The sequence below is a fragment of the Rhea pennata genome, chromosome 19 (assembly GCF_028389875.1).
Source record: "Rhea pennata isolate bPtePen1 chromosome 19, bPtePen1.pri, whole genome shotgun sequence".
NCBI lineage: Eukaryota > Metazoa > Chordata > Aves > Rheiformes > Rheidae > Rhea > Rhea pennata.
This window is the reverse complement of record NC_084681.1, coordinates 1,993,924-2,006,740: the sequence shown is the minus strand read 5'-3', so window position 1 is coordinate 2,006,740 and position 12,817 is coordinate 1,993,924. Positions and strand designations below refer to the sequence as shown.

Genomic DNA, 12,817 nt, shown 5'->3' with positions numbered 1-12,817 from the left:
AAATGCTCCTTGCTGCCTTTTGTCGCTCTGGAGCAGAGAAACCCGGAGCCCTTGGTTGCCACAACCCCTTTCACCACGCTGGAGTGCTGGAGAGGTCCGAGCCCCCGCCACCACCCTGATGTGCTTGTCAGAGCTATGGCTGCAGTCCCGAAGCTTGCAGATTGAGCTGGTTGCAAAGTCTGCAGGTGGCACTCGGATTTGACTACACGAGCAAACAGCAGAGAAACAAAGTATTCCCGCTAGGAACTGCTCCCATTTTGAGGGCCATGTGGTCAGAGGCATTCCCCTTGCCTTTTGAAGGCTGTGGGCTTTTTGTCTTGGGGATCAGAGATCTTCTGAGATGTTTCAGCTAGAAATATAGGCGCTTCCAGCCCAGGCATTCACGTGGCCTGGACCAGAAGCTTCAGAGGAAGATGCATAAAATGCTGCAGCTCATGGAGTAGCAGCTTCTGGGCACTGAAATTCCCTGATGATGCTGGGAACCTTTTTGATGCAAGGACCATGATTGTGGATGTAAGATGATATAACATTAATTTTGGAAAGCTGACTTCCTAAATGAGAGGAAGAAATGAGCCAGGCCTAGCAATAAAAGGGAGAAAAAAGCAGATTTGAAGATAAAAAGGAAAAAGAAACAGGGACCACAAGCCTGACATCAACAGGAAAGTTTATAAGCTGAAAGTTTGGGGCTATCTTTAAATAAGAACAATGTTCTCCTCTCTGCTAATTACCAATTAAGGCAATTCCTTGTCAATTACAGCTAATCTTAATTTTTCTCATATTCGCTTAGAAATATCTTTCCAAATTGGATGTCCTTTTCTTTTCAAGTGAGCCTTGTCAGATATGTTTACTGCTCCTTGCATTTTTTGTCCTTTCATAAAATAACATTAGAAAATAATATTCCATTTCTGTTTATGCCACTGGAAAAATAGGAAGAAGCTGCAGCAGTGGAAAATGCAAAATATTTTCACTTTGGAGAGACTGATCTTTTAAACAGAAAATATTCATGGCAAAATTAATTTTGTAAAGAAAAGAGTATTTTCCACTTAGTAGCATTTCACAGCAAAGCACTACAAGTTGCCTCCAAGCCCATGTTGCCCGCAACACGTAACCAACAAGTACCTGGGAACAGCCGGAGTGCTGCCGAGGAGCGCCCGGCTGGCTGGCAGGACTGCGCGCAGGCGGGCGTCTCCAGCCCACGAGCGTAGCACGGGCAGTGCACCACCCCAACCGAACAGCCAGCCCTCTGGGCAGACTTCATGGCAAGCTGTTTACTTCTGCTACTGGAGGGGTTGCAGCCCAGCAAGCTTTGTCAAGCTCAACATGTGGAGGGAGGGTGTGGTGATCTCTAATTATACCCCTTGGGAAGGACTTACATGACCTAACATATCTAGCACATAAGAAGTCCATTCCTCACCGTTTGGATGGTATTCGTTAGCTGGCACAACTCGTTCTACATTGCAGGAGCAGTGAGTTGGATGGAAACAGTAAACAGGGTGAGTAACGCTGGCATCACATTGGGTGAAGCCTGCAATAACTTGATTTGTGACAAACACAGTGGAGAGACTGGTGAATGTGACCAGCTCCCTCAAGGAACGGTGTCTCTGGTGATGTACTGCTGATGCTTCACATTTGTAAAGAGGTTACCTGTTTATGGGTGAGACTATCATCTGTAACTGTTCAGGAGCACTGGATGGACCAAGGAGAGTCAGTGGGAAGGACAGTTGAGACTCAAGAGACCTTAGCTCCTCACTGCCACCCAGCTGGGGCTCTCTTTGCCCTCCCATTCTGCATCTCATCAGCTGCACGTTTTTTGGCAAGACGACTCTCCCTAATTCAACGTTTGTGCGGTTCCTACCACAACAATGTGTTCGTTAAACTCTCGCATCTTCCTCTACAGCATGTTAGTCATGCTCTAGCATAATTACTGAGAACTTAAACCACCTGACAAGTATGTGTGCATCACTGTACTTGTCTCATTCCTCGGGAATCTGCCCAGTGCTATCAGGGTATAAAAGTGGAGACAGGACCTGGCAGCCTGCCACCCTCTCCTCTCCTCCATGACTGCCAAACTACGTATTTCTCCACTGGTGTACCCAGAAATGCCATTAAATAATATGATGCAGAAATTGTGATGAGAGGAATATACACCTTGCTTGCAAAATCCAGGATTCATCCCACTGCTTTATCTTGAAATTCTGGTTTTGGTCTCTTCTGCTCCCTTCTTTCTTTTGTGCAGCCTAACACAGACCTCTTAGTCTCTCATCATTTGGGCTTATGGGATGCAGAGAGTACTAGCTTTAGCACATACACCATGGCCAGCTGAGTTGAAAAACAAAGGGCTCAGCATAGAATCATAGAATCAGTAAGGTTGGAAGGGACCTCTGCAGATCATCTAGTCCAACCTCTGCTCAGCAGGGTCACCTAGAGCATGTTAGACAGGGTTGCATCCAGGCAGGCCTTGAATACCTCCGGAGAAGACTCCACAACCTCTCTGGGCAACCTGGTCCACTCTCACAGGGAAGAAATTCCCCCTCACGTTCAGGCAGAACTTCCTGTGCTTCAATTTCTGCCCATTGCCTCTTGTCCTGTCACACGGGACAACTGAGAAGAGTTTGTCCCCATCCCCTTGACACCCTCCCTTCAGGTACTTGTACACATTGATAAGATCCCCCCTCAATCTTCTCTTCCCCAGGATGAAGAGGCCCAGCTCTCGCAGCCGTTCCTCATAGGGAAGGTGCTCCAGCCCTCTGATCATCCTCATGGCCCTACGCTGGACTCTGTCTCCAGTAGCTCCATGTCTCTCTTGCACTGGGGAGCCCAGAACTGAACACAGTACTCGAGGCCTCACCAGGGCTGAGTAGAGGAGCAGGATCACCTCCCTTGACCTGCTCACCATGAATTGACAGTTGCTTAAAAGTTACTACACAGCTTTGTCCACATTCTTAGCCAGCAACAAATGCAAACCAATGGACTTACCTTAGTCAAGGACAAAAAGTATTTAAACGCCTGCATCCCAATGAAATTAAAAGGAGGTGGGTGATTAAATACCATTAATGATCTGGACTTAAACCTGTTAGCTGAGGACAATAGATTGCAAATAGATACACAGACACTTCTGCCAATGAGTTACACAATCTTACAGTCCTACAGTTACCAAGAACATGCACGTTTCCTGGTCTGGCTGGTCTTCACATGGCCTGGTTGTGTAACCAGGAGGGGTGTCAGTTTTCTCCAACAGGTGAAAGTAGCATAGACAGGAAGCTTCCCATACAGGAATGAGATTGACCCATGCATCATCCATAAGCCCTCCTCCACATTTCTCATTGCAAGACGTATCACTGAACGCAGTACTTCTGCTATATGCCAACATTCAGGCAGACAACACGCTTTTACTAGAAATTAGGTGTGCATTAACAAGAAGCAGGCTGGGCCATTTTTCTCCCAGCTTTTCCTCCTTGACAGCTACCAGGATACTGAGTTCAGCATACCTTCCTCATCCCAGAGGTGAGCTTGGAGTCAGTGCAAGGGAAGGCAGATAAGGTGAACAGGCAAGTTCTCTTTTCCTTCTCCACCACTAACCTCATGAGTGATTTACAGCTTGTACCTTTCACATCAAGAATTAGATGCCTGCATGTCCTGCAGTAGCTGTTTGCCCTGGGAGTGGTCTGGTATACATGAAAATTAGAAGTCTAAGATGCTTGATCAGAGCAAGGTCAGCTTGGTTCTGGAGTAACTATTTGCAAGAACAGCAGAGGCTAAAGAGCCAGACCTCAACTGTTTCTGTCACGAGGCCAATGGTGACAAGGTCCATGGAGAAGTTAAAGCCTGGATGGAGAAAAGAGGCAAGTGGTTGGATGGACAGAGAAGCAGAAAGATGTTATCACAGTGAAGGCTACCTCTATCCCATCTTCCAGTTGGAGGCACCCACCACCCAGGGGAGGTAGCGATAGGGGCCTTCTCAGGGTCGAACTGTCACTTGCACAGAGGATCCCAGATACTTAGAAAACAAAGAGACAGCCCTGCAGGAAGGGGTCATCCCGAATCTGCTGGAGAGGTCCCCAGCACGAGCTGAGGTGAGGTTTGCCATGTGCAAGGCTCCTGCCAAGGGCGTTTCCGATTCCTCGCCACGCAGGGCACGCAGCCCCACGCCCCACTGAGACCTTGGCAGGGAGACCTCCCCGCTCCAGGCCTGTTGACTCACCAGGACAGCTCAGGATGTGTAACCTTGTCATCCTCTTAGCGAAAAGCTATTTCTGTCTCCCAAACAAACACAGGAGAAGCTCTGCCGAGGCAGAGTGAAAAATGGCTTTGTGGTTTCTCTGGAGGAAACGAACACAAGGAGGAGATCAGCAGCCCCCTTCTTTGATCTGATGGGGCCTCGGCCTGATTTTGTCCAAAATCGATGGACAAATAGCAGTGCATTAACCTCAGAAATAACACACTGAGAAAGGTTGGCTGAGATCCTAGTGTAGCTGAAAACATCTTGAGACCTGGCCAGCTCAGGCAGAGCATTTTGTTGTTGTTTTTTAAGAGTGAGATTCATTAAGACCAGCAGTTGGGCAAAGTTCCCCTCTTTTCGTCAGGTCAACGTGCTCTTCTGCAATTGCTAATATTGAAAGAAAGGGAAAGGGAAAAGAAACCTTGGAAAATTAAATATATTTGGTATTGCTGATTAAAACCAGTTTGCATTTCATTGTGAAAGACTGTGTTTGCGCAAGGTTTATTCAGCTCTGGTCTCTTCCATCCACATAAGGTTTGTTTTAATGACTGTGGAGTTATATGAATCTATTAATTTTTTTTCCTGAAGGTTTTATAATAACAATGCCTGTTTTTTTCATATAGCACTTTACAGCCACGCGTCTGGAAATGCATTGCAAATGGGCAATTAGCATTAGCCCTATTTTAAAGATGGGGAAACTCAGGTAGAATGTGAGACAATTGCTAAAATGTAATGCCAAAATCAAGAATTTCGCTTGGCCTCAAAAAATTGGAGCTACAGCCTGAAAAGAAACCCTGAAAACAGTTCAGCAGGGAAAAATGTGGAGCCTTAGCAAGGAATATTTGACATGGGCACAGGCACAGGGAGCGCTGATGGACAAGGGGAGCAGCTGACTATCACCAGTCAAGCCTAGTAGGGCTTGAGTGGCAGCAAAGCACAAGCCGGGCAGGAACCAGCAGCCATCTGCCTGCAGGAAAAAGGCAACCACTGTAGCGAGCTGTATAAATAGGATGGAGCCTGCAAGGTCCCTAAAGGGACGCATTCTCCGGCTGCCAACTCTGGAGCCCGGCTGCAGCTCTGGGCACCCATTACCCTTGAGAACATTGTTGGCCCAGGTGGAGACATTCATGGGACAGAGGGCAACAAGGACAGACTGACCCATGCAGGGTGGTTTAGCCTAAAGAAGAGAGGAGGAAGGGAGTTTGGGTGACAACAGACTTCAAAGAGGCCCCTGCAATCGCTCATATCTCAAACCCAGCACTGGGCGAATCCGCTCCAAAGAAGGGCCAACTGTCACAGGTTTAGAGGCTCCAATTTTCTGACAAGAGCTTGTTTCTCTTTTCCCCCCAAAATATTTTAACAGCAAAATCTGGAAAGGTTAAAGCTCAGAGTAGAAAAACAGCGAGATAATATTATTTGAGGCAAATCTCTAACAGTTTACTTGGGCTATGTGGGAGGCAAGAGAAAATGTTATATGCTGGGGAATATTAAATTATTAATATTATGTCTAGCTTAGGATTAATCAGATTCCAGAGACATATAATAACCCCGGCTGCCACCTCAGGCATGGATGTGTGGGGGCATGGATTTAATGAGCAGACTAATACACGGAGGACCACGGCCCACAGGGAAAGAGGCCTCCCGGGGAGGGACGCTAGGACGAATCCCCCGCGCACGGGCTGCCTAGCGGCAACGGCCGGGAGGAGCCAGCAGCAGGTACCGGGATGCGGGAGCAGTGTGAGATTAAAAAAGGCTGGAGAAAAGCAGCCGTATTTCACTTTTCTGCTGATCCCCAGAAACCTGCCCATAGATCATCCTGTACGAGCAACACGTGGATCTAATTCTCTAATGCCAGGCCTCGCCATGCCGTTATCCACATAAATCCCTGAACCCTTGACACCGGCCTTTTCATCATTTAACTGCAGCTAGTAGGGAAGAAGGAAAGGCGAGAGCACGCATTCGGAGGGAGAGATGGGTCCTGGCAGCAGGCACAGCTTCTCCTTCCTCGTGGCCTTTATCCTCCCTAATAATCCGCTCTCTATTTCATGTACCAGCTGATAACATGTGGGTCTTATTTCCCCCTCCCATCCCACATCTGAACGAGATGGCAGATAAAGCCGACTTGCATTCTGAAGCTCAGCTGCAACTGCTATTGATTAGAAAAAAGGAAAAAAAAAAAGAAGAAATTTTCTTTGTGTAATGAATGCAAGGCTCGGGAGAGCTCCCCACGCCGTCCCACGGCGCCCCGGGAGACTGTGCTTTCGGGCTTCACGGCGCGTGTTCTTGGAACTGGTTTCCTCCTGCCTTTAACATTACGGGCCAGTTTCTCACCTAGGGTTCATTGGCACAGCAGTTCGGGGTTGCAATTATGAGACTAGTTAAGGATCTGTTCCCAAATCTTTTACTACCCTCAAGGAAAACCCGGTCTTTTAATTACTCTCCTAGCTCACTTTATCTACTTAGAAAAATATTAAATGCATTAAATAATTTCAGTGGCATTAGAAATAAATCCATGTGTTGGGGGCAGGAGATTGGGAGAGGGGAAAAATGTTTCATCTAAATTATTTCTACATGTTAAAAAACAGGATTTTTTTTCCGTTAAAACGAACAGAAACAAAAGCCAGAAACACTACAAATTTAAAACCAAATGGGGGTGAATAACTGGTGGAGACAAAAATTCTCACTCTTTTTTGGGAGGGGGCAGTGGTAATTAACAAAAATTATTTGGGAGGTGATAGGGGGAAGCAGAAGAAAAGTGTCCTAACCAGCTGAAGTTACAGTGCGCAAGCGTAGTACAAGCAGCCACCACCGTCTCCCCTGCTCCTCCTCCCACATCGTCTCAGACCAGAAGTGATCATGTCTCCATGTTACAGGAGGGAGAAAGCAACGACCAAAATGTGGACCTTCTCACCACTGGGCCCTTCTGACTGGTATTTCCATTATGAAAACATAAGAAGTTTGAAATGTTCGTTTGAGAAAGGTTTCTGTTTCTTCAGAATTTCCATCCTACCTGTTGTTACTGTTGCTGGAAGTTCATATTTCCGCTCCAGTTCACAACAGCAACAAAGCTGAAGTTAGGTAATTTGAAAGCAATTAAAAGTTTTGCGGGGACAAGCTAAGCAAGAGGACTCATGTCTCCCACGATGCAGATGAACATCTCACGCCCCGATCGCTTCCAGCACTTCTGTTACTGTGAGTCTTTGAAGTTTCTCCTGTCTAAAAAATAAATAGAGAAAGCTAATTATTCAGCGCAGAGTCCAGGGCTGGTTTCGTCCTGGAATCACCTCGTAGTACCATGAATCCCATTTTGCTTAACGCACTCATTTATCTGTTAACTCACTTGACTGAACGACAGCCGAAGGTTCCAGCCTTCCTTTTGCATTTCCACCTGCGGGCTGTAAATCCGCCCGTCACGGGTTACTTAAGTTGTTGCGGGCAAATCTGTCTTGCTCTCGCTCATGGGGGCTCATGGCCGGGGTGCCTGCACCTCGGGGTGGCTCCATCACCTCTCCGGCGCACGGACCCTGTTTCCAAATACTTCCCAAAATATTAGAATGAAAGTCACTCCCAGGAGAATATTAAGGCTACAGATATTTAAGTGCCAGGTCAGTTATTTTGCACATAGGGAAACGGGCACAGACCAGTGAGCTGACCTGCTCAGAGACTTCCAAGCTCAGGTGGGTTCTGGGCCAAGGCCCCTCCCAAGAGGACAAGTTTCTATTGATATAAAGGCTAGAGACTTTGAAGGGTTCAAGCCCTTCAGCCTCACCCCTTCTACCAACATGCAGATATTAAGGAGATCGATTTACACATAGGGAATAGGCAGCAAGAAAATAACTCTGAACAGAGAGATGGAGGAAGGAATGTCAGAGATAAAGGAAAAAACAGAAAAAAACAACCCAAAACAGACAAACAAGTAGGACTACACATTCCAGGAAGGACTAAAAAGCAGAGAAAGAAGAGAAACACAAAAGAAGTAAAAGATATCTAGAAGAAAAGAGATGGTGAATGGCAAGAAGGGAGTTAATGAGAGCCAGAAACACAAGTTGGAGAAATGTTGATTTTATTTAGCATTAATTGCAGGAAAGAGCCTATAAAGTGCGGTAAAAAATTATTAAGTACCACTATGCAATGCCAGCTTTGTGCCAGCCATCCCTACGAAGCAGGTGTATTATTCCTAGTTCCCTAGGTATAAATAAATAACTGCTTTTCCACATCTTTTTTTATGATGGCATTTCATTATTTTTTACTGCCACATTGTTAAGGATCTGATTCCTCCAGAACAGATCTGGAGATCGGCCCAAGAGCTTGCGTGCGTGCGTGCGTGCGGGCGGGCGCGTGTCCGTGGGGCTGGTGCGCGAGGGAGCCCACTGAGCCACGCGGGGTCTCATGGATCCCGGCTCCCCCCGGGAGTGTCTGATCCTCGCGCCCAGGGCTGGAAACAAGGTCTGACCTGTGGTCCCAGCTCTGACCAGCTGCCCTGACAGCAATGTCCAGGCGAGTGTAAAATGGAAAATCACGGCAATGGTTACAAGGCGACTTGGGTCACATCAGGGACTCTTTCAGCCACAGCCGGGAGGGAATTGCTGTAACAAACAGGTTGTCTGAGTCACCTTTCCCCAGACTGGTCTTGCCCCAGGATGGGACTGGGGTAACATTTCTGAGGATTTCACTCCAGTTGAAACCATTGTATCATGTCATCCCAGCTGCCTTCATGTCTGGGCCATGGAGCTGGGGTTTCCCCAAGCTATCCCATCCATCCATAACTTCTGTGTGCACAAACATCTCTTCCCTTTGAGATTAGAAATGAAAAGTTAAGCCAAATCTGTTTTCTACTCTGCTTCTAGTTTTCTGTTCAGATCTGCCCATACGCTCTTTTTGACTCCATCACGTACAGGCTCCAATGCTGCCCACTCTAGGTAGGAAGAACGAGGGCAGTTCACATTTTTCCTGAGCAATGTTCGTATCAGCATTTTCAGGCTTGTTTTATCAAATCACTCACTTCTCAGAAGGAGACTCAGCAGGGACATAAGGGCTGGATGAGTTTTCCTAGCAATCGAAGCCTGATGTCTCTTGCTTCAGATGAGGCCACCAAAGACGTTCGGAGAAGCAGTGATTCCCCAGTAATGCCTCAGTCCAAGCTCTGACCTGGAACCGTGGGCTCTGCAAATAAGCATAAATCTTCAGCTCACGTCCAAATCACTGCAAGGTTCAGTGAAAGTAGCAAAACTGCCGGTGAATATAACCTAAGTTTTAATCCAACTACAGCTTGATTTATGACCTCAGGTGGAAAACATGAAACATGATGGCTTCAGCCCCAACCAGAGGATCGTGTGCTACCCCAGCCCAAAGCTGTGTTACAGTGCTGAAAATCGGCACAGTGAGAATCACAGATGAAATTAAACAGCACAAATATGTCCTGACACCCAAAGCCCGTCCTTCTTTTGGTAAGAAAAGATAGCAGGCACTCAAACCAAACCAGTGTCTTACACAAGTCAGAGACAAGAAATTAAAGAATAATCAAAGAATAATCAGTGCAAACAAGCAATAGAGTTATCTTTTCTGATTAAAAAAAAATAGCTTTCCTAAATACAGAATTCCGGGATAGCATTATAGTATTTTGGAACAACTTTTTAATACTTATTCCCCTCTCAAAATATTAACATAGACAGTAAGAGACTTTTTTTTTCCTTATAGCTGGAAGAGAGAGGGCTTCAGTCTTAGTGACCCAATTTTCTATGGACAAAGGGATGTCAATCATAAGAGAAAGATATTTCTGTAGGTTCTCTGTTGGCAAAATTTCCTGCAGCAAGAAGGAATTGTTATCTCTACAGAGCATTAAAAAGGCTATTTCCTCTCCTTTCTCTGACCCTTGTTATCTGTCTACATATTAGCTTAGAAAAACTAACCACAATAACAATTAACATAAGATCCCAGGTGACATGATCAAGAATATTTTTGACCGGTCTCCTTATCAACATGGCCTATCACCAGTGACCTCAGAATAAGTAGTCTCCCACAAAACGACTTTGAATTTTGAGTCTCTTTAATAGTTTAACTGAGAAATAGGGGGGTGGGGCGGATTTCTACATCATTACCATATTAAAAATCAGCCACGTAGAGCTATTAGGCTCCCCGAGATTGCAGGGTGCCTGAAGTATATAGTCAGCGTTGACGTGGACTCACAGTTGTAACATCTGTATCCCTTCTTGGTGCCAAGTTGGTCTTTTTTCCAATACTCGGTATCCCCCCAATGTGCATGTAAATCTCCAAAGGGAAACACTGCATCATAATTTTTGACCAAAAAAGGTAATGCCAGGCAGTACGTTATAGCAACACCTGCAATGCACTGTGGCTTTTCCAGCCAAGACTACCGTTATTGTGGCACAGGGCTTCCACCACTCCCTTGGGGACCTGCAGACGACCGTGAGCTAATGAGCTACGATGCAGATGGTTTACAGCACCCCGTTGGCGTTAGGGTCACAAGGCAATGGGAAACAGCTCAGCGAGCTGGTGGGACCAGGGAAGCCAAGTGGCCAAGGCTTTGCGTGTAAGCGGGTACCCCAGAAGCCCGGACGAGGCTCAGAGCAGAAGGGGTGCAGCACAGAGGAGGCAGGAGGTGAGCACCCCTTTCCGACCCTGTGAAAGCAGTACTTTCTTCTCTTTAGTTCCTTACCACGTTTGTCCTACACCCCGTTCCCAGGCAGGCACAGTCACGCCAGCACTCTTCACCCCTGCTCCACAGCCTCCAGCACCTTTACAGGTCTCCCAGCACTCATGACTTGGCCACTCCAGGTACTCTGCGACAGGCAGACAGCTGCACTTAGGCTAGCTCGAGAAGCTCTTCTGGAAAGCGTATCTGGTGCTGAATGAGTTCAGTTCTCTGGAAAAGTCAGAAACAAATCACTTTGTCTTTTGACCATATTAATTTATTTATGCAGCCCACACCTGAGAGTCTCCTCATTTTTCGTAGCTGTTTCTCGTGCCTGTGATAGCAAGTGTGATGGACACGGTGTCACAAGTGGCTGTCTGACCCCAACTCACTCTCCGGAAGTCTAACACATCTATCCTAGTTTGACCAAGCTTTGCCTTGAGGTGGATGTTGGCAAGAACATGTCCACAGGGCTCATTCCCTCTCACCCTCTCTTCCAGTGCAGGGAGATTTGCAGCTCTTCTTATTGGAAAAAGTAAGCCTGTACTGAAAAGAGGTTTTTAGGGCTTAAAGTGTAAATGAAATGAAGTTAGTAAAAAAGCTTTTTCTTTTCTTTTTCTCCTTTCTTTCTTCTTCTTTTTTTTTTAACTCAAGTGAAAGAGAAAGTGTGACAAGGAATCAGCAGTCTGTCTGCCATGGAATATTCCTGCAGTTCTTGGGGCTGTGGTTTATTTTACTAGTGGTGACTAGTTCAAGCCACATTTAGTCAATAAATATGAGATATGAGGTCACTCCGCCATTTAGCTGTTACCCTGTCTACATATTTCACAGCTGGGTAGTAACCTTTTAACTAGCGTCTACCTCGGTGGGGAGTCTCCATAAAAAAAGAGCCAGGATCCATTGGTCTTGGTGGGGGATCAAGGAATAGGAGCACCAAGGAGAATTTGGAGTAGGCGAGGTGGGAGAAAGGGAACACGCTGGGCCTCGCTTTGCAGTTTTTCTCTGCTTTCTCAGCGACATAACACCCAGAAGAGGCAGAGGAGCCCTCAGAGATGACTCTGCTCTTCCAGGCAGATAACAGGCGATGAAGCAGCACACCCCATGTGCTGAGCTTTACACTAAGTTTTCCTTCTTACATTCGGAAACAAGTAAAAAGATAAATTTCCTCCTATTTTCAGCTTTACAGAACAGACCTATCAGTCTAACATTTCCAAGGGGTTTGTTCCCTCCACATCTTACAAGAGTCAGCAGAAATGTCTTTAAAGACCTCATGCCCCTCCGTCAGAGGGGCATCGCTTACACCATACCATAGCTTCTCCTCACTGTGGGATGAGGAGGACCTTTCCCTGGTTTCTTTGTAGTCCGTGAGACCGAGCTCATAACTCAGGCATGAGTCTGATCTCAGTGGCTATGAAGCATCCCTGTGTCCACCAGTAAATCTTCACTCCAGCTAATATTGCAACTAGAATCAACTTTCTATGACAGTCCCGAGCTATAACCTTGGACCCTGAGACCGCCTGTCCCTGTTGATGGTTCCCTGCCTGCCTGAGACACAACAGGTCAAGGGAAGAGATGTCCCCAGCCCTGCTGCTGGGGACCCCTCTACCCCTATTTGAAACCTCCTGGGTTTCAGGAAGGTGGCTCTTCTGCTGCTATTCATGTGCTCCTAGTTTGGGCCTGTCCTGCTCCGTCTTTGCTTTTCTGCTGTGGCTCTGCTGAGAGCTCGCCCTCAGAGACCGTAGCAGCAAGCCACAAGAAAGCAGCAAGCGTGAGAAGGTACCTGAGCCAAGCCACCTGGCTGGGCTCCAGAAAGGTATTTCAGGTATCTATCGAAGAGGAAATCCATGAGTGCACATGGTGCGAAGCGGGCAGAGAGGAGAAAGCAAACCTGCAAGCAGAGGAGGCCGTAAGTAGGGAGCAAAGTCAGCAGGGGACCAGCCCACGGC

At 46.8% G+C, this 12,817-nt stretch overlaps 1 long non-coding RNA gene across 1 annotated transcript; it reads right to left on the bottom strand.

Annotated features, from left to right (window-relative positions):
* Positions 1 to 7,142: 7,142 nt before the first annotated feature.
* On the bottom strand, positions 7,143 to 9,264 carry LOC134148970 (uncharacterized). The gene is made up of 3 exons (XR_009960323.1): positions 9,222 to 9,264; positions 7,560 to 7,756; positions 7,143 to 7,435 (listed from the first exon to the last, which is right to left on the bottom strand). It is a non-coding gene; the product is annotated as an uncharacterized LOC134148970 (long non-coding RNA).
* Positions 9,265 to 12,817: the final 3,553 nt, after the last annotated feature.